At 36.2% G+C, this 26,181-nt stretch overlaps 1 protein-coding gene across 1 annotated transcript in view; it reads right to left on the bottom strand.

The window, feature by feature from the left end:
- The window catches only part of ANKRD6 (ankyrin repeat domain 6), a 259,856-nt gene that overhangs the window by 199,500 nt on the left and 34,175 nt on the right, over positions 1–26,181 (bottom strand). The gene's annotated exons all lie outside the window — the stretch shown is intronic.

Below are 26,181 nucleotides of genomic sequence, written 5' to 3'. Positions count from 1 at the left end.
TTTAGATCTTATAATTTTGGAAAACAAATGTTCAAAATTATTATTACATGTAACTGAGAAAATATCTTTGAATAAAAATATATCTTTGAATAAAAAAAAAGAAAAAAATTCCTTCACTGAGAATATAACCCAAGATGTTAAAGAGACATCTACTTATGCATATTATCTATATGGTATATATATATAATTTTTTTTTTGTCCAGGCCTGAAACTTCAACAGCATAATAAACTCCTTCCACTGGTGCAGATCTGTAAATAACCTATAGTCTTAGTGAGTTCCCTGGGGGCACTAAAAGGTTCTCTGACTTAACCAGAGTCACACATCTAGCATGTCAAAGGTAAGGATTAAACCCATACATTCCTGACTTCAAGGTCAACCCTCTTTTCACCATGCCAGAGATATATGGCATTAGAAATGTGAGTCATCTATGAATATCTTCTTTTATGACATGAGGGTTATGGAAATATATATTATATGATAGCACTGGTATAACCTGTATCAAATTTGAAGATGGGGAAGGGGAAGAAGGGAAGAAGAGAATTTGATCTGAAAAATGTCAGAAAACAATTGCTGAAAATTGTTTCAATGTGTAACTAAAAAAAAAGGAAAAAATGATAGTCATAATTTCCTAAATGTTGGCAAACTAAGAAATAAAATGATGACTTGAATAGAATACTAAAATTGAAGACAACTTTCGAGATTATCAGTTTTCACAGAAGAGGTAACAGGCTCAGAGATATGAAGTGAATTGCCTAAAGTCAAATCATTTAGGTAAGTATATATATGTATGTATACATATATATATATATATATCATAATACATAAATGGAAAAATCTAAATGTTCAACAGTTGGTGAAGAGATAAATAGGTTTTGGCAGAGCAATATAATGGAATACTACAATGCCATTAAAATGATAAATATGAGGAATATAAACAAATTTGGAAAGCCTTATGTTAAGTAATGTGAATTGAAGAAAGCCCAAGAAAAACCAATACACATACCATTTTCATGACATAATTTTCAAAGACAAATTCAAATACAGAGCCAGCTTAGGTTCATTCCAATACTCAAACTCTGTGATTCTGTAAATAAACAGAAGTGGATACAGAAGGAAAAACTAATGAGATGCTATGTTCATACTATATGTAATATTCATTACATAATACTAAGTATAAAGAATGAAAAATGCATGATTATTTAGTTCTGTTGTTTGAACTGACTAAATAACTTTGTAAAAGAAAGAAATAATTACCCTTGGGGACAGAGTGAAGTAGGATTCCAAAAACAAACTGATGATCTAGAAATATATATGTGTGTGTATATATGCTAATAACCCTTACCTTCTCTCTTATATAAGTATATAAGTATATGGCACTTATATAAGTATAAGTGCCAAGGCAGAAGAGACATAAGCACCAAAAAACTGGGATTAAGTGATTTACCCAGGATCACACAGCTAGGAAGTGGCTAAGGACATACTTGAACCCAGTACCTCCCCCCCCCCCCATCACCAGCCCTGGCTTCATATCCACTGATACACCTACTATCTGGAAATCAACCAAGAAGCATTTATTAAATACCTACTTTGAGACAGATACCATGATGGACACTGGAGACAAAAATTAAATAGTCCCTGCCCTCAAGGAACTTATTCCTCGTATTCCTTACATTCCACATTCTATCAGGGAGAATAACATATACACAGATGAATATATAAAAAATAAATACAATATAAGGTATTAGCACCTAGAGAGATCTGAAAAAGAATGGTTTGAAGAGTTTGAAGGGAACAAGAGATTCTAAGAAGTAGAGATGAGGAGGGAGTAAATTTCAGACATGGAGGGGAGGTACTATGAAGGCACAGAGAAGGGAGATGATGGTACATATATGCACATATACACATACATACACACACATAAATATCCATCCCTGAAATTCTATTCTGAAATTTCATCATTACATCAGTGACCTTGGGTTCTCAAAAGATAATACAAGATAATAATAAAGGCAATTCTCACCAAGTTAGAAGGGCTTAAAGCAAAAGATAGAGAATGGATAATATATCTGTCATCAAAGAAGCAGCTTAGTCAAGCTTGTAGAGGTTAAAAAAAATTTAATCAATATTTTAATACACATGACCAGATCTAAGCATAGATACAATTAATCTGGAGGTAATGTGAAGGCTGATTTGGAGAAGAGGAGGTGGTAGAGAAGAAGAAACAATGAGGGATATTCCAAAAAGATTAAATGGGAATGGTGGAAGATCTTGGCAAGTACCAGGGTAGTAAAAGTGAGAATCAATCAATCAACAAGCATTTAGCAAGTACCTACTGTTTACCAGGAATAGTGAGAAGCACTAGGAACAGAAAACCAAAAATGAAATAGATCTGCTGCCAAGGAGCTTACCAAGCATTTAGCAAGTACCTACTGTTTACCAGGAATAGTGAGAAGCACTAGGAACAGAAAACCAAAAATGAAATAGATCTGCTGCCAAGGAGCTTACATTCAATAAAGGATACAGGAAAAGAGAAAAGAGGGACAGATACAAGAGATGTTATGAAGATACAATGAGAATTTTATAAACTACTAGATGAGAACTGAGGGATAAGTAAGTATCCAAGAAAATATCAAGGTTTCCAAACTAAGAAATTGGTTAAATGTAGATGTCAAAAATGATGAAGGCAGTTGGGATAATATAGCTAGATTTCAGAGACATTGCCAAAATCCATTATCTTTTTGAATAAGATGGAGAAATACAAATGGGACAAGTGTACTTTTTCAGCTCGATTTGGAACTGGCTGATAGACTAGACCCAAAGAGTATTGGATTGATGAATAATGTCAACCTTGAGGAAGTATATCTCAGTGTGTTCATTAGTAAAATGTTGGGGTGTGAGGAGTTTGTGACATTGATGCTTCTAAGGTCCCTTCTAATTCTAAATCTATGGTCTCTAATGCAGTATTCCAGGTAGTAGACTTTGTTTTATGTCATTCCACATTTTTAATCATGACTTGGATGAAAGTATAATGGGAATATTTATGAAATTTGGGGATGACCCTGAAATGGGAGGTACAACTAATACACTGATTGAAAGATCCAAAAGAATCTTGAGAAGTCAGAATGGTGAGCTAAATGGATGAAGTATGAGAGATAAGATAAAGTCTTGCATTTGCACTAAACAAAGTCAGCTGTACAAATAAGGATGGGGGAGACATGGCTCGAAAGACACTTGAATGAACACAATGATTGCATCTACAGAATTAAAATTATATTGTACTAAAATGCTTAAAATAAATTTAAGTGGTCACATTTTAAAAATTAACTGATTTTTATGCTTTGCATCTAAAAATTTTAAATTAGTAACAAGATTTTTCTCCAACACATTTACACAATATGTCTACTTTTTTAAAACCACATCTTCTCTTCTTAAAAAACTAGCCTTTTTATCTAGGCATGAGAAGGTGCCAAAGGAGAATAACAGATGCTAAAGAGAATCCCAAAATGGAAGAGACATATTTAGTGGTTCATTGGAGAGAGCTGAATTTATTAGGTTAATCACCGAGAACAACCATTCCTCAGGAGATGAGAAGCATCCAGTGACAAATGTCTGACAAACTATGGAGGATAAATGATCTAGTTCCAAGAGGAAACAGAAAGAACTTTAAACATGAAGCTTACCATAATGTAAAAAAGGACCAAAGTTTCTACATTTTTCAAATTTCTACTGGAACTTTGCAAAGAAGATCAGGAGGTCAAAGAATATGATGAGATGTTATTTGGAACAAGAACTTGCCATATATATGGAGTTAAAATCAAATTCTAAGGCACTAATCTGATGTTCAGTTACTATTTCAGGGGCACCTTTAGCAGTTCTAAGTAGACAAGAATATAATTTAAATATTTATAAATTAAGATTAGAATAATTCTATTCTTTGCTTTATGAATTTATGCTGATTAAAGATTTTATTATATATATTTATATACTATTTATAACATGTAAACCTATTTATTGATATGGCAATTTATATATTTATGTATAAATACAGACTATTTCTATATTATTTATAATTTATGCTAATTAAGAATGCTATGGATAGCTTATGAGGCCTAAAGAGTTATCATCCTCCTGAAGTCAGCCACTGTTTTAAAAAGGAGTATATAGAAAGTTGTTTTTTGAAAACTATTGAAGTGATTTTTTTAAGCCCTCTAGTTCTATTAAGGAAAAATATAAAGGGGTCAAACCATTAAGCTCATTTGCACTGGTTTTAGGGTATCACTGGAATACTTCATCCAAAATTTAAAAAGGACTGGGTTCAGAAGGGTAGATTCCCACCATTCACATTTACTTTACTCTTTGCCTAGAAAGGCCCACTACTGCCAGCCTTCAGAATGCAAAAATAGACATGAAGTCATATGAAAAATAACCTACAGGTTTCACAGAAGCATGTGATGTCATAGGAATATGGTGGCATAATAGTTTTCCAAAAGATTTCTCTCTTCCACAAGCACAGTTCCCCAAGTGCCAAGTACTATTTTTATGGGTAAAAATTAAGTAGGTGATATTTAGAATTATCTGAAATTTCCAAGACAGGTTTTATGAGAGTTAGGAGAATTTCCCAAAACTATCAAGGAGTCAACTTCAGCCTTCAACTTCTACCGAGTACTTGGTTTGTGTAGGCAGCATGGATGAATAATTCCACTAACGGAAAGATACTTTGAGGGATTATGTATACTAAAGGTCTGAGGTGACACTGATCTACCCCACACTGTGTGAGTTCTTGTGCCCTTCAAACAGAATCAATGAACCTTAAATGCTTTGCAACAGTTCCAGTTTTTCGGAGACTCTCCCACATTTCATACATTTTGAATGTCAAGGATGGTGGATCTTTAGTTTCCTACAGGCTCCAAATTAGCTCTTCAAACCTGACATTTTATCAGTCAGCACAGGAAATTGAAATATTTGTTTAGAAATCCCTGGGATGAATGGGATTTGGGGAAAGAATGCATAAACACAGTTGAATACTTAAAAGATTAAGTTATTAATACCATTTTCACTATACAAATGGGGAACTAATAAAGACATATCCAAAATCAGAACTCATACCCTCTGACTCAGAATTTATTCCATAATCCAGTTCTTAATATGTGGAACCATCAATCAGTCAATCAATAAAAACTTCTCTCTACTTCTTTAATTTCAAAATTAAATCTTCTACAAAGCAATGATAGATTATAGTCAGTCATAGGCTTATAAAATGCATCTGATTGTTAATTTTTCTAGTATAGTACCTATTTCTATTAACTTACACTGTGTAAGGGTTAAATTTAATGGTTGGATAATAATTTTATGAAATTATGTGGAAGCCAATATTTATTATACCTCAAGTCAGAAATTTATTTACAAATATTTACAAAATGGAGAGAAAACATTAAAGTAGAGAAATGTATAGAGGTTTGAGAGGTTATTTATCTTAACCCAGGCAGAGATTAATTAACTCTATTAGCTCTCAACCAGGAAGTGAGGAACCAGGTGGTTTCCTCCAAGAGGGAAGCTAGTCTCTCCAGAAACTAGGAAAGGAGTCAGCCTTTCACTGACCTCACTAAGTAGTCGAAGAGTCAAGAGTCCAAGTTGAAGCTGAGCTCCAAGTCCATGATCCAAGTCTAAGTCTTCAGCAAAGTTCCTTTGAAGACTATCTCCAGAAGACACTCTCTTCAGACTATCTTCTCAAATACATCTGCTCTGAGGGAGTTCAGGGCTTGCTTTTATGGTGCTGAAGGTGTCAACTCTTATCAAAGGATTCACAAGTTTCTGGAGTTGTCATCCATTTTAGTAAGTGACTTGTGAACTCCTCCATCTAGTTCAAGCTTTTTGTTGGTTTAGTCAAAAGTTAGACAAAGGAGAGTTAATCCTGTCTTCAGTCTAGCCAGGTACAAAATAGGGGTACTTAAGTTAGTGTTAACTCAAGATAGACAATAGAGTAAAGAATACTCTTTCAGAACTGCCACCACAAGTATGGAATTGAATTCATTTACAAAATTAATGGGAAAATGCAAAAGAAATTAAATATTTTTTGGGTATTTATTAAGTAGCTATTATAGCCTCCAAAACTGTTAGAATTGGGGGGGGGGAAGCCCTTAAAGACCATTTAATTCAACATTTTGTTGACAGGGAATTGAAGGGCAGAGACTATCCACAGTCACATAGCAAGTTATTGGTAAGAATTAGGATAGTGATGTGACCTTTTAGAGACCAAGTGCCCAAACTGCACCCTTATGCTGCATGTGAATCACTTCCTTACTCCAGACAGGGGAAGGAGGAAGTGCTCCCATTGGACTGCTGTGCAGAGGAGTGGGTCATGTGAGAAATGTCCTCAGATGCAGTAGAGAGGGTGAGGAGAGCAGCCCCCTCCAGCACATTTGTCATAGGTTTGCCAACATGGAGTTAAGACTAGAATCTTGATTACCCAGGTCTCCTATCTTCTAGACTATTGATGACCATATCATAAATCTAGAGCTAGAAGGGATTTCATAAACCCTGTAGTTCAATCCCCTTGCTCTACAGATGAGGAATCCAAGGCCTAAAGAAGTTAATTTGTGCAATTTATGCAGGTCCCACTAGTAAGTGGCAAAAATGGTATTTGAACCCAAGTCCTCTGACTCCAAAGCCAAGACATTTTCCATTGCATCACACTGTCTCTCAATATGTGTGTTGATTCCAGAGGATTTAAGACAATAATGTTAAACAAGGTCTCTACCCTCAAAGAATTCCCTATCTAATTGGGAAGACAAACCTACCTTACCCATACCTAACAATTAAGGGGAAAGTCCTGGAAATAACATAGTTAAGCCTTACATTGAATGATCCAATACTATAAATATTTGTTGAAAAGAGAGGTCAATGAAGGCTGACTTAACTATTAGCTTTATGGAGTATAGAGAAGATTTGGATACATGAAAAGAAGGAAGCCCCAAAACACTGTTGATGGAGCTATGAAATGGTCTAAGAATGGTGAAAAATAATTTGGAACTATGAGAGAAAAGTGGCTAGATTTTGCCTCAGTGATACTAGTGCTGGACATTTATCCAAGGAGAACAAAGGCAGAAGTTCCATTTATGTCAAAATACAGCAGATTTGTATGACAATAAGAAACTGGAAACAAGGTACATGCTTATCAATTGGTAAATGGCTGTATAAATGGTGGGTAATTAGCATTACAGAATCCTATTGTAGAAAAATAAATGACAAATAGGGGCAGCTAGGTTGCTCAGTGGATAAAGCACCTGGGTTCAAATCCGACCTCAGACACTTCCTAACTTTGTGACCCTGGACAAGTTACTTTAACTCTATTTCCCTAGTCCTTGCCCTTGCTAGAGTTGTTAGAGAGAGGGATATTACAAATAAATTAGACTACAGAGAAACTGTAGAAAGATTTGAATGAACTGATGGAGAAAGAAGTAAAACAAAAAGAACCAACTGCACAATAACCATAGTAATGTGAAAGAAAAGGCTAAAAGAAATCAGAACTCAATTCAATATTATTGTGAAATAAAGTCAATTTTCTTTATTTTATTAAGTTTTTATTTTTAAATGGCAAACAAGAGAGAGTTGCTTTCTTTATAATAAAAGGTGGTTTTCTACCCCTTAATGACTTGAAGTATCATCCATCTATCTATCTACCTACTATCTACCTATCTATCTACCTACTATCTACCTTTCTTTCTTTCCATCCATCCATCCATCTATCTGTCTGTTTGTCTGTATCTAAATACTAGAGAACAGAAATAGAGTATTACCCAAGAGAGGAATGAGTTGTCTTTTAGATTAACTTTTCCAAAATGTATACATTGAGTCATCCTGCTATAAAACAATTACTGGGCTAAGGGAATGGATTTGAGTTACCAATGGGTCACTTAGATTAGATTGGCTTTAACAGGTGGAAAATAGCTTTTCAGACATAGAGTGTATGACTTGCAGGTAATGAAAGAAAAAAAGAGAAAGAAAAGTGATCATACTTGAAATATGTTAGAATATATGTCTTTGGAAGTAGGGAAAATTTCATTCTCATTCTTTATTTTTGTACTTAGAGCCCCTACTCAAGTATTTACTTCCTCCTTACTTCAAGTCCCAGGGACCCTGCTTCTGAAATATGCTATTCAAACTTCACTCTAGATTGAGGTGTACTTAGTACAAAACGAGGTATATGCTGTAAAAGATGATGAATATTTTTGTTTGCTTTGCTTACCTATATTTTAAGGAAGGTTTCTGGGGAAAAAGGGCAACTTGGCAATGACAGTAAAGTTTAAAAAAAGGAAAAGGAAAGAGAGAAAAGAAGAGAAAGAACAGCATTCCAAGGGAAAAGAATTTGCTTAAGCAAAGGCATACAAGTGAGAATGAGCAAGATATATTAAGGGAGGGGCAGCTAGATGGCTTAGTAGATAAAGAGCCAGGTCTGGAGGCAGGAGGTCTTGGGTTCAAATTTGACCTCAGATACTTCCTAGCTGTGTGACCCTGGGCAAGTTACCCCATTGCCTAGCCTTTACCACTCTTCTATCTTGAAACCAATACACAGTATCAATTCTAAGGCAGAAGGTAAGAGTTAAAAAAGATACATTGGGGAAAGACTGGAACAATTCGAATGAAATAAAATATGCATTTTAGGGAGTTGTGGGAAACTAAGTTGAATAGTTAGCTGGGCCAAATCAGAATTGTACTGAATTGATGAGGCTTTGTACCCAGGATATAGAATTTGAATATTAACTAGTAGAGCCTTACTTGTATGGAAATAATGACGAAAGGGACAATGATAGCAAGAATAGATCAAAGGAAGAGCCCTGAACTGAATTCTGATGAATTAACAAGCATTTAGGAAACACTGTGTATAAGGCTCCATAGATACATATCGTTACAAAAAGTAAAATAGCCTTTGCCTTCGAGGACCTTACATTTTATTAGTCCTAGCTCTGCTGAAAATAAGCTTTATGAGAGAAAACATGATATTACAGAAAAAGGGCTAGATTTGGAACCAGAAGACCTGGCAAGTTCCAATCCTACCTATGCTATTACTTATAAGGACACTGCAAAATTTATTTAACATCTGTAGATTTCAGATTCCTCCTGTATTTATAAAATACATTTTATTTTATATATATATGCATATATATAGTAGATAATCTATTAAGCAGATATTCTTTATCTGAGTTGTATGAACTTGACTTTTAAAAAAGATATTTTTAAAAATTTTAAGTGAAATTTAAACTAATTATATCAATTTCAATAATTTAGTAATATATTGATCATTTAAATTTAGTTAAATTTTAAATTGGGCAGCTAGGTAGTAGAGTGGATAAAGTGCTGGGCAGACCATTCTTCCTGAATTCAAATTTGGCCTCAGACACTTAATAGCTGAGTGATCCTCAGTAAGTCACCTAACTTGCTTGCCTCAGTTTCCTCATATGCAAAATGGTCTGGAAAAGGAAACAGCAAACTATAGTATCTTTGCCTAGAAAACCCCAAAGAAAAGTCAGATATGGCTGAATACTGACTTAGCAAAATTTAAATATTTATTTTTTAAATTGTTATATTTTTCTTTCTCACATTACAAGTAGGTAAACTTTTTAATAGTCATTTCCTAATGTTTTGCAATCCATGTTCTCTCCACTCTCCTCCACCTCTCCAGATGGCAGGTAATAAGATATAGGTTATACATCTGCTGTCATGCAATATATATTTCTGTGTCCATCTGTCATGTTGTGCAAGAGAATTTTTGTCACTTATGCAAGAAAAACATACATGAAGGAAATAAAGTGAAAATGGCATGTTTCAATCTGCATTATCACCCTATCACTTGCTTCTTGGACAGTGGATGGTCTTTTTTTGTCATGAGTCTCTTAGTGTTGTCATGGATCTTTGCATTGCTAGTAATAGTTGTCATCGAAATTGAAAAAATTTTAAATATTTTGATAACTATTTCAATATAATTGGTTTCCTTCATACACCTAGGTGTTTTATTTCATTATTTAAAAATATGATTCTGAGAGGAGGTTCATGGGTTTCACCAGACAACCTGAAAGGTCAAGAACTCCTGCTCTAAATCTATGATCCTATGTCCTGAGACAAATCTCAATCACACTGGGTTTCAGCTCCCTAAATGATCAGTGATAGAGCATAGCATAAATACAGTTAGTGCCAGAATGGTTCACAGAGACCATGTAGTCCAATACTCTCATTTAAAGAATGGGAAACTATGGCCTAGAGAGTTTAAATGATTTACTTAATGTCATACAAATAGTTTGAATCCTACTTCAGGCAGCTACTAGCTGTGTGACCCTGGGCAAATCAACTACTTGAAGACTCAGTTTCTTCATTTGTAAAATGGGGATAATAATAGCATGTACCTCATGGGGTAATGTTTTGAGGATCAAATGGGATACCATATGTAAAACTCATTGCAAACCTTAAAGCACTACCTAAACACAAGCTATTATTAAATAGAAAAGTTAAGGACTGAATCCAGAATGCCAAATCCAGTGACTTTTCTACTACTGAACTAAATATTCTTTAGGATTCCTTCCAGTTCTAAAACTCTCATTCTGAAAGGATTAGAAGGCAGGCAGAAAAGTCGCAGAATAATCTAAGTTTGAAGAACCTATATTAGTCACAGGAATGGGAAGGAAAAGGAAAATCAGAGAGATACATTAAAGAAAAGATGATTATATTGGATATCAAGAAAAATGAAAAGGAGAAATAAACAAAAACAACAAAATTACTCCAAGATTCTAAGCCTGGGAAATGGAGACATCAGCAGTATTTTTGAGGGTGTTTAATAACTTTATTGATTGATCTTCTCCAGTTTCTAGTTCCCTCATCCCCCAAATTATTTTATACATATTTTATATTTACTCATATGTGTATGTACTGTTTCACCACAATAGAATGCAAGCTCTTTGAAGGGAGGGCTATGTCTTTGTATTCAAAGTATCTGGGGGGGGGATGAGGATGAGGGAGAGGGGGAGAGAGAGACAGAGACAGAGAGAGAGACAGAAACAGAGAGAGAGAGACACACACAGAGAGAGACAGAGACAGAGACAGAGACAGAGACAGAGAGACAGAAACAGAGAGAGAGAAGGGGGAAGGGGAGAGGAGGAGGAGAGAGCAAAAGAGACAGAGAATAAAAAATCTGTGCTTAATAAAAGCCTGTCAAATAAATAAATGAACTGAAGGAAAATACCCACATTGCTGAGATCATAGAACCATTAAATTACTGATGTGTAAATAAAAACCAGTATTTTTAATGGAAAAAGGAAATAAAGTCAAAGTTTTTGTCCTCTTACAGATCCACCATTCTAGGGTAATGGCAAACAATCATATCACAGCAGTATCACTGAGGGAAATGGAAGGACCTGGAGAGGGAGAGGTAATTTGAAGGAAAGAAGAAATGAAAAATTCGGGTGATATATGCTGAGTTTGAAGTAATAGCAAAATAGTGGCTGTACCCCCAGAGTATACAATTTAGTGGAAGGGAGGAGTACAGAGCATGCCTTAACAATTTTTCATAGAACATGAAATTTACCCTATTTGTTTATAGTAATGGAGGAGATGTGACAAACATAAATGTGGTTTCTCAGATTAACTAATTAATCTCATTAAATTGTTATAAGACAGTAGTTCTCAATTTGATTCAGTAGCTTTTATTAATACTTAGGTACAAAACTTTATCTATCTGAGCAAAGATGTTTGGACCTTGAAGGCATGGCACAGGATAAATGCTTGTTATGGGAATAACAAAAGTGGGAAAAGCAGAAAATGCCCAGGGCATGAGCCATATTAAGCAGAGCAGATGGGAAAGGGCACCATGACAGAGGACCTGAGTACCTGAGATAGAAGGTAAAATAGCTGGGGAAAGGGATCAATAAGAGAAATATGAAATGTGCTAGAAATCAGACTTTATTTTGGCAAATTAAAAGTATTGCAGTGTAATAAGTATACTGTTGATGTAACTGTGGACTGATCCAACCATTTTGGAGAACAATTTGGAATTATGCTCAGTTATAAAATTGTGTATTCCCTTTGAAATAGCCCGATTGGGTTTATTTACCAACGTGATTAGGAAAAAAGGGAAAGAATCTATATGTTCTAAAATATTTATGGCAGCTCTTTTAGTGGTAACAAAGAAATGGAAACTGAGTCTATCAATTAGGGAATGGCTAAACAAGTTGTGGTATATAATTGTGGTGGAATACTACTACACTGTAAGAAATAATGAGCAGGATTATTTTGGAAAAACATGGAAAGATATACATGAAATTATGAAGGGTGAAATGAGCAGAACCAACAGAACATTATATATAGTAAAAAATAATATTGTTTGAAGAATGACTTGTGTATGTCCACCAGAGAAAGAATTGCTAAACAGAAATAAGTAAGACATAGTTTTCCTCACACATATATATCTTTTTGCAAATGATGCCTTCTCTAATGGGGAGAGGGGAAGAAGGGATGGGATTAACTGAGTATTTTAAAGTACCAAACTAATTAATTTAAATAAAATACTAACTAGTAAGAGTTAGAATCATTAGATCAAGACCCCACTCTTGACATTTTCTACCTATGTCTCCCTGAGAAAGTTAACAGATGAGGATGATGATGAGAGCTAACATTTATCCTGGTTGTCCACAAAATCTCAGTGCAGTTTTAAGTTATAATAGCTCAAAATTTCAATAAGATTACTGAGACACAGTAGGTGACATTTTAAGGTTTGTAAGGCATTTCACAAATATTTTCTCAACAAACCTAGGAGATAGGTGTTTTTATTATCCCTATTTTTATAGATGAGGAAACTGAGTTAAACAGAGATTAAGTAACTTGCCCAAATTCACAAAGCTAGTAAGTATGTGAGGTATAATTTGAACTCAAGTCTTCCTGATTCCCCATCCAGGATGCTATCCCCATACCACTGAGATCCTTAATCTTTCTGAGCCTCAGTCTCATCATGTGCAAAATAAGGCAGCATCCCAGGGCATTGCTGAGGAAAGCCTTTTATAAGCCTAAAAGTATGATATAAATTTAAGTGATTTTTATTTAGAACTTATTCTTAGCAATAACTGTACATACCATGATACAGTCAGCTATCCCATTGATCTGTCACTGCTATAATAAGAAAGGCATCATTATGAAGTGGGGGAAACAAAAGCATTTTGTTTGGAGTAAACAGACTATCTAACAAAAATGCCTTTTTAAAATTTCAACTTCAAAACAACTAACACCCCTTTCCTCCCAGGCATGTGTATCCTGAAGTCTCTGAATTCTTGGAAAAGTAATGTGCTGTATGAGCACAAAGCATGATTAATGTCATTACTGGTGAGCCCAGTATAAATAACAAAGACTCCCACAGTGACAAGCAGAAATGTCTCTTGAAAGGGTCCCTGCCCACCTATCGGGTGACACTCCTGCCCCCTGTCCAAATAATAGCATGACAGATGTTGGTTCAGGTGCCTAACACTGCTTGAAACAACTGCGAGGTAATGAGCTTTATATAAAAATGCCCCAAAGATCGTGTTGCAGGGTAAGGGGGTGGAGAGGTGGCAAGGAGGGGGAAAGCAGATGCTTTCAGACCTTCCCACAGAAAGGATGATCAATCTCTATGCAATATGTTCAGGTCATCTGCCTTAATGTAACAGGTCACTTCTTTAGGTTTTCAAACATGAAAATGGCTCCCTCTGGAAGCAGGAATTTTACTAGATAAAATATCACCACTGGCAGAGAAATAATCTTATTAAAGAAACAATGACAGCTTTGTAACTTCAGGAAGCCACTGCTATCTCTCTCCCACTCTAGTTCATGAAGGAATGATTTTTACTTCATTATCTAAGATCTCATTAAAGAGTAGGCTCCATTCATCCAGAGCTATACTGCTTCACTGAGCTGGAGAGACTAAAGAGATTAATTTAGATTTCTAGTATGTAGGTACACACTACTACATTACCTCATGAAATTGTTCCTGGCAGGAGTTGTCCTCTGAAGGAAAAGGCAAATTCGAAGAAGCTTTAGCAGATGATAAATATTAATCCAGGTTCAACAGAAGGATTCCCAGATTTCAGTGGAAATGGGAATTATAAGAAAAGAGTATCAGACATTTATAATTTAGAGCTGCTTTCTTCTATCTGCTGATGCTTTATATATATATACACACATATATATGCTATGCATATGTATATGTATGGAAGGGAGGGAGGGAAGGAGGGAGGGAGGGAGAGGGAGAGAGAAGAGAGAGAGAGAGAGAGAGAGAGAGAGAGAGAGAGAGAGAGAGAGAGAGAGAGAGAGAGAGAAACCGCCATATCTTGGTGTTTAGTACAATGCCTGGCACACAGTTGAAGTTTAGTAAGTGCTTCTTGGGAGCAGCTAGGTAGCTCAATGGGTAGAAAAGCAAGCCTGCAGATGGGAGGTCCTGGATTCAAATCTGACCCTAGACAGCTTTCTAGCTTGTGATCCTGGGCAATTCACTTAACCTCAATTGCCTAGCCCTTACTGCTATAGTATCAACTTTAAGATAGAAGGTAAGAGTTTTTTCAAAAAGAAAAATCAAATGAAAATAAATACTACTTGACTGACAGACCATAGCTATCAAGGAAGGCAAGTGGAATACAATGCTAGTCCAAATTGTGAAAGGTGTATTCCTTTTTGTCCCTATTTATTTTTCTCCATATGTCTATTAACTCTAATTTTTCTAAGATTTTATTCACCTCTTTTACCTCTTTCTTGTTTACTTTTTGGTTTGATTTATCTAAATTTGATAGTGGTTGGTTCAAGTCTCCCACTAATATGGTTTTACTGTCTATTTCCTCCTTCAATTCTCCTAGTTTCTCTATTAAAAATTTGGATGCTATGCCATTTGGTGCATACATGTTGATTAGTGATATTTCCTCATTGTCTATACTCCCTTTTAACAGAATATATTTACCTTCCCTATCCCTTTTGATCAGGTCTATTTTTGCTTTGGCTTTGTCAGATATCATGATTGCAACTCCTGCCTTCTTTCTATCAGTTGAGGCCCAAAATGTCTTACTCCAACCTTTAATTCTAACCTTGTGAGTGTCAACCCGCCTCATATGTGTTTCTTGAAGACAACAAATGATAGGGTTTTGGGTTCTAATCCAATCTGCTATTTGTCTACATTTTATGGATGAGTTCATCCCATTCACATTCAAAGTTATGATTGTCATTTGTGGATTCGCTGGCATTTTGATATCTTCCCCTAGTTCTGATCTTTCTTCTTTATCTATCTCCTTTTGAACCAGTGATTTACTTTAGGTCAGTCCCCCTAGTCCCCTCCCTTGATATACTTCCCTTTCTAGCCCCTCCCTTTTTATGCTCCCTTCCCTTTCCCCCTCTCCTTCCCTCCCTTTTTATACTCCCTCCCCCCTTCCCCTCCTTAATTTTCCTTTCTTTCTTGCCCTGTTGGATAAGATAGAATTCAGGATCCCACTGGATCTAGATGTTCTTCCCTCTCAGATTTGATTTCACTGAGAGTAAAGTTTAAGTAATTCCACTTCACACTCTCTTCCTCTCCTTCTCATATGAGAGTTCTTCCCCTCCCCTTCCCATGTGTATCTTTATATGGGAAAGATTATTCTATTAAGTCCCCCCCTATTTCTTGAAGTAAATCTTAGTGTTATCGACGGTTCCCCCCCTCCCTTTTCCTTTCTTTGCCCCCACTTTCCCCAAATCTTCTTAATGCCCCAATCTTTCCCTAAGCATGTTTCTTTTAACTACTCTTATGATGCATACAATTTTTGAGAGTTACACAAAACATTTCCCCCACATATTAATATATATATAATTTGATGTAAATGTAGTCCTTAAAGAGGAGAGTTTGACTTAAAGAAAAAGATAAGATTTGTCTCTTTTTCCCTTTCTTTCATATTTACCTTTTCATGTTTCTCTTGCTTTCTGTGCTTGGATATCAAATTTTCCACTAAGTTCCGGTCTTTTCTTAGCAAATGCTTGGAAATCTTCTATTTTGTTGAATGCCCATACTTTCCCCTGGAAGTATATAGTCAATTTTGCTGGGTAGTTGATTCTTGGTTGGAGACCCAGCTCTCTTGCCTTTCTAAATATCGTGTTCCATGCTTTGCGGTCTCTTAGTGTGTTAGCCGCTAAGTCATGTGTGATCCTTATGGGAGCCCCCCTATATCTGAATCTCCTCTTCTTGGCTTCTTGTAGGATTTTCTCCTTTTCTTGGAAGCTCTTGAATTTGGCAATTACATTCCTAGGGGTTGTCTTTTGGGGATTTAGTATAGAGGGTGTTCTATGAACCCTTTCTATTTCTATTTTGCCCCCTTGCTCCAGAATGTGTGGGCAATTTTCTTTTATAATCTCCTATAGAATAACATTGAGTTTATTGTTTATCTCTGGTTTTTCTGGGAGACCGATAATTTGGAGGTTGTCTCTTCTTCCTCTGTTTTCCAAGTCTGTGATCTTTTCAGTGAGATATTTTATGTTTTCTTCTAATTCATTAATTTTTTGGCTTTGCTTTATTGATTCTTGCTGTTTTATGATCTCACTTTCTTTGAGTTGCTTAATTCTGGTCTTTAGGGACTGGTTTTGCTTTTCAGCTTTGTCTGCCCTTCTATTGGATGCTTCCAGCTCTTTTTCCAATTGAGCAGTCTTATCTGTCAGACTGCTGATCTCTTTCTCCCATTTTTCTTTCCAGGTTTCCATCTTTTGGATAAGTTCCAGTTTGAGATCTTCCAGAGCTTGTTGATAGTTTCCATTTTCGGAGGCATGTTCTGATTTTTTTTTTTTTGGATTTCATCCTCATTTTCTTCTTTTCCTTGGGTACTTCCACCATAAAAGTTTTCAATAGTCACCTTTTTCCCTTTTGTCCTGGAGGCTTGATTTTGGGCCATGTGAGCCATCCCTTTGATGGTTTTATTCCCCTTTCCTTTTTGGTCTGGGGTCTGGGTGATATGGGCAGGTTTTCTGTGAATTTAGGTTGCCTCAGACTAGTTCTTCCCAGCCTCCGAAGTTTCTTAGAGCGCTGGGCCCCTGATCACAGCCAAACTGCCCAGGTGTTCAGCTCTGCCCAGATAATCAGCGTGTGGTCCACCCCTGGTGTTTAGCTCCGCCCAGATGCTCAGCGCAACCGCCCCGAGTACAGCTTCCTGGGCCCCCTGTGCTCAGTACAGGATTCTCCTGTGAAAGCGCCCTGAGACATTTTTTCCTGGCAGTCCCCAGATCCCAAGGACCCTGGAGTGCCCCCCCCCCCAGACAGAGACGTTCCCCACTCACTCGCTGTCCCAGTGAGCGCTCCGGTAGTGCACTCTGGTTTGGTGGAGGATGTGGGGGGGAAGGGCGGCTCAGTTCACGTTTCTGTGCAAGCTTTTCCTCCTTCTTATTATAGTGTGGAAATGTCCAAACCCCACATACCTTCGCCTCTGTGGGGTACTGGGTAGTACTGGGGAGTCCTTCTGTTCCTCCAAAGGTGATTTTTATGCTCCTTTGATGTAGTCTATTTCGTTCGGTGCCGGGGAGAGGAAGCGTGTGGTGTCTAGTTTGCAGCCATGATTACCCGGAAGTCTAGCATACAGTAATTAATAAATTCTTGCTCACTTGAATCCTTGCTTCCTTCAAGAAGGTGCTCAGGGATTGCCCTCTACACACTCTTTCCTAATCTGCCCTTAATTGTCAGTGCACTGTCCCTCATTAAATTAATTCACATTTATTTTGTCCTAACTTAACCTGCATACATATTTTATCCTCTTTCCCCTTTAATAGAAGGTAAAGTCCTTGATGGAAAGGTTGTTTGTTTACATTTTCTCTTTGTACTTTTTATACAGTGTTAATATAATAAATTACTTGAACTGAGTTGAACCTGTAAAATGGGTTTACTTGTACTACTTACCTTATAGGGTTGCTGTCAGACCCATATGAATCACTCATGTAAGAGACTTTGCAAATGTTAAAATTGCTTATGAATGTCAGGTATGTCAGTTTATGAATATAGGTAATAATAAAAAATAGTTGACATATATATGGCACTTTAAACTTTTCAAATATTTTATATACTTTATCACACTGAAGCTTCACAATAGCTCTCTGAGTTAGCTACTCTCTTTTATCCTTTTTTATAGATAGAAAAACTAGGGTCATATCATATAAGTATCAGAAGTGAGATATAAATCAATATTTTTATAAAAATATTTTTACTTTGCCAATTAAATATAATTTTCTGAAGTTATATTTCATGATTCATGAATATGTTTACATGTTGTGCATTTTAATAAGAGAATAATCATATAAAACCAAACCCCCAAAATATAAACCCATATAAGCTAAATTGAAAAATTGTGTGCTTTGATATGCATTCTGATTCCAACAGTTCTTTATCTGCATCAAGATATTTTCTTTGACCCCCAAGTCCAGTACACTTTCTGCTATGCCATGATGTGTCAATGTCTGAGTGTGTGTATGTACACCCAAATACATATACATAGCCATTTTTGACTATCAGTGACATTGCTGGGTTAAAATTCAAAGGTACCAAGAATTTAAAAATTTTAATTCAAGAATTCAAGGCACATAGAAAGAGTCACAAAATGTAAAATAAACAATTCTGATTACATCAAATTAGAAAGTTTTTGTACAAACAAAACCAATGAAACCAAAATAAGAAGGGAAGCAACAAATTGGGAAACAAACTTCATAACAAAATCCTCTGACAAAGTTCTAATTACTCAAATTTATAAAGAGCTAAATCAATTGTACAAAAAATCAAGCCATTCTCCAATTGATAAATGGGCAAGGAACATGAACAGGCAGTTTTCAGATAAAGAAATCAAAACTATTAATAAGCACATGAAAAAGTGCTCTAAATCTCTTATAATCAGAGAGATACAAATCAAAATAACTCTGAGGTATCACCTCACACCTAGCAGATTGGCTAACATGACAGCTATGGAAAGTAATGAATGCTGGAGGGGATGTGGCAAACTGGGGACACTAATTCATTGCTGGTGGAGTTGTGAATTGATCCAGCCATTCTGGAGGGCAATTTGGAACTATGCCCAAAGGGTGATAAAAGACTGTCTGCCCTTTGATCCAGCTATAGCACTGCTGGGTTTGTACCCCAAAGAGATAATAAGGAAAAAGACTTGTAAGAATATTCATAGCTGCGCTCTTTGTGGTGGCTAAAAATTGGAAAATGAGGGGATGCCCTTCAATTGGGGAATGGCTGAACAAATTGTGGTACATGTTGGTGATGGAATACTATTGTGCTAAAAGGAATCATAAAGTGGAGGAATTCCACGGAGACTGGAACAACCTCCAGGAAGTGATGCAGAGTGAAAGGAGCACAGGAAAACATTGTACACAGAGACTGAAACACTGTGGTACAATCGAATGTAATGGACTTCTCCATTAATGTCAATGCAGTGATCCTGAACAATCTGCAGGGATCTAAAAAACACTATCCACAATCAGAGGACAAATTGTGGGAGTAAAAACACTGAAGAAAAGCAACTGCTTGACTACAGGGGTGGAGGGGACATGTCTGAGGAGAGATTCTAAATGAACACTCTAATGCAAATACCAACAACATGGAAATGGGTTTGAATCAAGGAAACATGTGATACCCAGTGGAATCGTGCGTTGGCTATGGGAGAAGTGGTGGGAGGGGGGGGAGGATAAGAAAATGATCTTTGTTTCCAAGGAATAATGTTTGAAAATGACCAAATAAAATAATGTTATAAAAAAAGAATTCAAGGCAATACACTAAAGGCTATAAAAAACTGCACATACCCTTTTATCTTGTAATATTGTGTCTGTATACCAAAAAGATCATAAAAAGGGGAAAGAAGCTACTTGTACAAAAACATTTATAGCAGCTATTTTTGTGGTGGCAAAGAATTAGAAACTGATGGGATGCCCCTTAATCGGGGAATGGCTGGACAAATTGTGGCATATGATAGTAATGGAATACTATTGTGCTGTAAGAACTGATGAACAGGAATGAAATAAGCAGAACCAAGAGAACATTGTACACAGTAACAGTAATATTGTGGGATAATCAACTGTTAAAGACAGCTACTCTCAGCAATACAATTATTCAGGACAATTCTTTTTTAAAATTTAAATTAATTTATTTAGTCAATTTATAACATTATTTCTTGGTTACAAGAATTTTATTTTTTCCCTCCCTCCACTCCCCCCATCCTTCCCGTAGCTGATGCACAATTTCACTGGATATTACATGTGTCCTTGATCAAAACCTATTTCCATGTTGTTGGTGTTTGCATTAGGATGTTCATTTAGAGTCTCCATCCCCAGCCATATCCCCTGGACCCATGTATTCAAGCAGTTGTTTTTCTTCGGTGTTTCTACTCCCAGTTTTTCTTCTGAAGGTGGATAGTGGTTTTTCTCGTAGATTCCTCCAAGTTGTTCAGGATCACTGCATTGCCACTAATGGAGAAGTCCCTTACATTCAATTGTACCACAGTGTATCAGTCTCTGTGTACAATGTTCTCCTGGCTCTGCTCCTCTCACTCTGCATCAATTCTTGGAGGTTTTTCCAGTTCACATGGAATTCCTCCAGTTCATTATTCCTTTGAGCACAATAGTGTTCCATCACCAACAGATACCACAATTTGTTCAGCCATTCCCCAATTGAAGGGCATCCCCTCGTTTTCCAATTTTTGGCCACCACAAAGAGCGCAGCTATGAATATTTTAGTACAGGTCTTTTCCCTTATTATGTCTTTGAGGTACAAACCCAGCAGTGCTATGGCTGGATCAAAGAGCAGACAGTCTTTTAGCCCCCTTTGGGCATAATTCCAAATTGCCCTTATTCAGGACAATTCTGAAGGACTTAATGACAAAGAATGCTATCCATTCACATTTGTTTATTCACGGTTTTATTTTGGGATTTTGGTTTTATATGTATATCCTCTTACAACAAGACCAATATGTAAATATGTTTTGCATGATGACATAGGCATAACCCAAATCAAATTGCTTACCAATTCTGAGAAGGGGAAGGGAGGGAGTCAATTTGGATCTTATAATTTCAGAAAAACATGTTGAAAATTGTTATTACATGTAATTGGGAAAATAGATATCTTAAATAAAAAATAGAATATTAATGTTAAAAATAAAATTATGAGCATTCATAAAATAAATAAAATCCATTCTATCTAGATTGTCCAGTTACAATATAGTTTTCTGAGAAGAGAACAATTTTTCCCAATTCTTTATCAACAAACACTAAGCACAAGGAATACAAAAGTCTTCACCCTAAAGAAACAAAGTCTTCCAAGGTTCATAAAGTAAGAAAATTCTCCTCAGCACATACCCGCTGATATATCCCTCAAAGTAAAAGTATTTATAACTTGCTTCTTAAGTTTCATAATACCTTCAATAACTTAGTCAAAAAGAAAAACTGGATCCCTATTAAACATTTGTGAAAATTCAGACTTGTTAAAGTTAAGACATATGTTCAAAATCACAACATCACCTGCCCCAATAGACTCAATTTCCCATGCTCACACTGTATTGGGCAGGACTTTGCTTCTAAAATGAAATTCTGCCCTGAAAATATGAAAAATACTAACGGCACCTAACACTTTCTGCTCTGTTAACATCATCTGAGGTAGTGTGTTATCTATGGCTTTTCCTATGCAGAGCTACTCCAAACAAGTTCTCTACACTGCAGTACAGTGAATTCTTTGTTCCTAAAACAGAAAGACCAAAGCCAACAATAAGCTCATGTTGCACCTTTTGGGGGTATGGTGGGACAAAGATTGATGCTGGGGAAAGGATATAATCCTACAATCTCTGCCTGGAATGATATTCAAGAATCACAGCCATACTAACTAAAGACCATGATCTCCAAAGGACACACAGTTTTCTCCATCATCATTTTTTAAAGGATGAAAATAAATATCTTAATAGTATATATTTTAGGAGGTTTAATGTGAAATGTTTTCTGAACGTTCAAAGTGAAATTTCTTAACATAACTTTTCATGGTTTGTCCAACATAAAAATGTGGAATTTGAAAATTCCACTCATTTCTACTATTCAGTGAAATGCAATTATTAGAAGGATTAACTTTATAAACTAACCTCCCCTACATGGATATACCAATAGCATATTTAATATAAAAGACACTAAATTATTGGCATACCCAAATCAGTCTCGGGATGATACGCAAGGATTATAACTCATATTTATGATATGTATAGGGAATTGGGCTAATCACAAATAATATTCTCTTTGGCTTTTGCCTTGACCCAGGGTTTCCCTGGGAACAAAGTCATACTGAGAAGGGGTTTATAGGTTTCATCTGACTACCAAAGAGGTCCATGATACACAACAAAATTTAAGAACCCCTATTCTGGCCTCACCTAGTTCACATCCTCCCTGTTTCTGTATGGATTCCCTTTACAAGTGTCCACCTGCCACTCAATACTAGCAGCTTGGATGCTCCACCCCTAACTGCTACCTATCAGTGCAAACAGCACCAACTCTGTTTGCTGGTTTAGCTCCACCTAGTTCAAATATACTCTACCCCCATACACACCCCCAGCCTCTTCATCCCAAAGTATGCATGTAGATATGATTAAAAGCCTTTTAAAAGTCTTTCTTACAAGGAATGGCTCTTTAAGACATCAAAGGGGGAAGGGAGAGATACAGGAGAAGTCTAGGTAATGTAAAAACAAAAGATATCAGAAAAATCTTTTTAAAAATGTCTTTTCACTGATAAAAGTGGTTCAGGAGAACAAAGAGCTGACAATAAACTTGTGTCTAGCACAGTTGTACAGATGCATTAAGGCTTAGTACATATGAACAAAAATAGCATTGTCATCCACACCAAAACAGTTTTATAAGATTTATGATAACCAGAGAAAATCCTCAAGTACATGCACCTGAAGCTATGCAGCCAAACAATCCCACTTACTATATTCTTCATCCACAACACTTTGTGTCTTTGCATTGACCTTCCTCCATGATGGGAACACACTCCCTCTTCAATACTACCTCTGAGAATTCCTAGCCTTCTTTAAGACTCAGCTCATACAATCTTTGCTGATCCCTCTAATTGCTAATTCCTTCCCACTAGAATTATATTGCTTCTAAATTTGTCTCTACTTATATGTGTAAATATTGTCTGTCTCTGATAAAATGTAAGCTTGTTGAAGGCAGAAACTATCTCATTTTTGTCTTTATATCCCCAGTGTCTTAGTTCTGAACATACAGTAGGTGCTTATTGAAAGATTTTTTTTATTAATTTAACCAATGAGCATTTACTAAGCACCTACTATTTGCCAGGCACCGCTCCATAGGGTTTGTGGCTGGGTCTACCTTCTCTAATTTCTCTGGAGTCACTTATGGCACAGTCTTGTTTATACTTTTAATTAAACTAAAATACTCACTTAGGTACATATTAAATTTATGGAATGTGCTGGGCTTTGATTTAAGAGAGGTATTGATTTGTAGGGGGTGGAGTGGAGGAGGCAGGAAGAATTATAAGAACTAACCCTGAAAAAGCTCATGTACAAAGGGGTAAATTTGGTAACTTCTATTTTGTTAATGGACGCTAAATGAGATGTATAAACATATAGGTACAGAGACTTAGAGAGAGATAGCAACAGAAATACAGAGACACACAGGGAGATACCAGAGAAACAGAGAGAGACATACAGAATATTACCTTATGACTTCTTCCAAAGTATTTTGGTTTAGATAAAAGAGTCAAAGGGTCAACACCAAGATTGACAATATGGGCAGCTGCCCATGGTGCCAAATACTGGAAGCTTACCAAAGAGTTGTGGAGATCAAGAGTGGGCATATATTTATCCCTGGAATTACAACAATGAACTCTCCATGCCACTTTGCATCTCCTTGCAAACCAAAACCTGCCACTTTGCCCTTCAAAATTACAAATTTACCATTTTATGTTTCCTATTATTTTCATTTATTAGACCTCATAATTTCTTTGGGAGACAAGAGGAAATTTTTCTTATATGTCAAACAAGGAACCTGGGGCATGAAGCAATCTGCTAAGCTTGCCCAGAAAGTTTTCAGGCTACATTTTTGGTCTATGAGTTATGCTCTTTCCCTTATAGCGCAGGTCAAGGCTGATGGGACCATATTTTAGAGTTCAGGAAGCCTAGTTAATTTGAAATATAGATGGTCCCTAAGACAAAGCAATAAAATAGAGGAGAATTCTACTTATGAATAAACATATGTATTTCAACAAACATAAAGACTTTATTTAGACACAAAGATTAAGAACAAAGACAAATGGGGAGAATTCCATAGTATCTTCAAAGAGATCCTTAAATCAATCAACAAGCATAAAGTACTTATTATGTTGTAGGCTTTATAAACATGAACTAATTATTAAAATTTAACAAATAGAATGAACATTAAGGAATTATTAACTCTCTTACTTTGGGGACATAAAGTAAGTATTTTGTTTCTATTTTACAAATGTTGACGTTCAGATAGGTCCCTTGAAAGTCAGACACTGACCCAAATGGCTTAACCAATACAACTAGATCATAGAATTAGGAGTAAAACCTAGTCTTTAACACCCAGACTAATAGTATCCCTCATAAGTGATGCTGCCTCCCTAATGAAAAGTTTTTGTGTTCAGGCTCAGTGATTAAAATCCACATTAGACCGGGATAAGCAAAGGTTGAGCAGTCTAAAAACATCAATTTTATTGTTGTCTTGCTGAAAGAAAAAGTTAAACAAGTAGTAACTTGGCATAAGCCACAAAGAGACTCTGTCAGAAGTGAAATCAGTCTAGGACTTCATGGGTTGCTAGTTTATGAACTAACCTTTAAATATGCAGATGTGTCACAAATTAGCTTCACTTCAGCATGCTATTTTGAACCTTTTCTGAGAACAGGTATTATTCTTAACCTAAATTTGAATTTTCAATTGAGAAATTTTTTTTCTCTTGAATTTTTAAAAAACCTTTACCATCTGTCCTAGAATTGATACTAAATATGGGTTCTAAGGCAGGAAAGAGGCAAGAGCTAGGCAACTGGGGTTAAGTGGCTTGCCCAGGGTCACATGACTAAAAAGTTTTTGAGGTCAGATTCTAACTGACGTCCTCTTGGCTCCAGGTCTGGCTCTTTATCCACCTGCTCCACTTTCCCCCCAAATTTTAAGATGTAGTACTCAAGGAGAACTAATACACATCAGTAATCATATATTAAATACCTATTTGTAATACAGGTTTGAGGCACCGGAAGTATAAAGTCATGAAAAAAAGAGTTCCTGACTAAAAAAAGTTTACATTCCACTGTGTGTGTATAACACAAAAGAGAGATATATGTTTATATGTGTGTGTTTGTGTGTTTGAGGAGGGAAAGAGTATTACCATTTAGGGAAATTGGGAAGGTTTCCTCTAGGAGGCATCCCTTGAGTTGAATATTGAAGGAAGCTAAGAGTTTTAAAAGGCAGAGATAAACAGAGAGTGCATTTGAAGAATAGGAGACAATTTATAGAAGGGCATGGATTTAGAGATGGAAAACTGAGTTTAGAGGAAAGCAAGAAGGCAAGTTTAGCCAGAACACAGGTCGATGAAATGAAATAATGTGGAATAAATCTGGAAGGGTAGTTTAAAAGCAGACTGTAAATGGCCCTAAGTGGCAAGCAGTTTGTATTTTATCTTCAAGGCAAAGGAGCCAGCCACTGAAGGGCTTTGATTAGGGGAATGTCATGATCACAACTTGTGCTTTGGTGATATTAGAACTTAAATAGGAAGATGATGATCACATGTGAATAGATGTGAAAAATGTTGTCAAAGTAGAATGGATACGGTGACGCCAAAGATGTGAATTTGTTTTGCTAGAAAGTTGATGGTGCCCTCAAGAAAAATAGGGATATTTGTAAATATTGAAAGAGACTCAGAAGAAGTTCAGTGGGGAACAAGGAGAAAGCAGTGGCAAGAACACCAAAGGAGAAAAGAAGGTGCAGGAGGAGATTAACAATGAGGGGTCAAAGGCTGAAAGAAGGAAAAACAAATGAATATGTTAGAGAAGAAAAAGAAACAAAAATACAAACAGAGCTCTCTTCCTCTAATTGTAGGCTTTCTATTCCTAGATGCCTTTGTAGAGAATAGAGACAGCTTAATTTTCTGATCTTCAGATGACATCACCATGCTCCCATTT

This window comes from Monodelphis domestica, chromosome 2, assembly GCF_027887165.1.
Source record: "Monodelphis domestica isolate mMonDom1 chromosome 2, mMonDom1.pri, whole genome shotgun sequence".
NCBI lineage: Eukaryota > Metazoa > Chordata > Mammalia > Didelphimorphia > Didelphidae > Monodelphis > Monodelphis domestica.
Note: the sequence above shows the minus strand (reverse complement) of the source record. Positions and strands in the feature narration are given on the sequence as shown.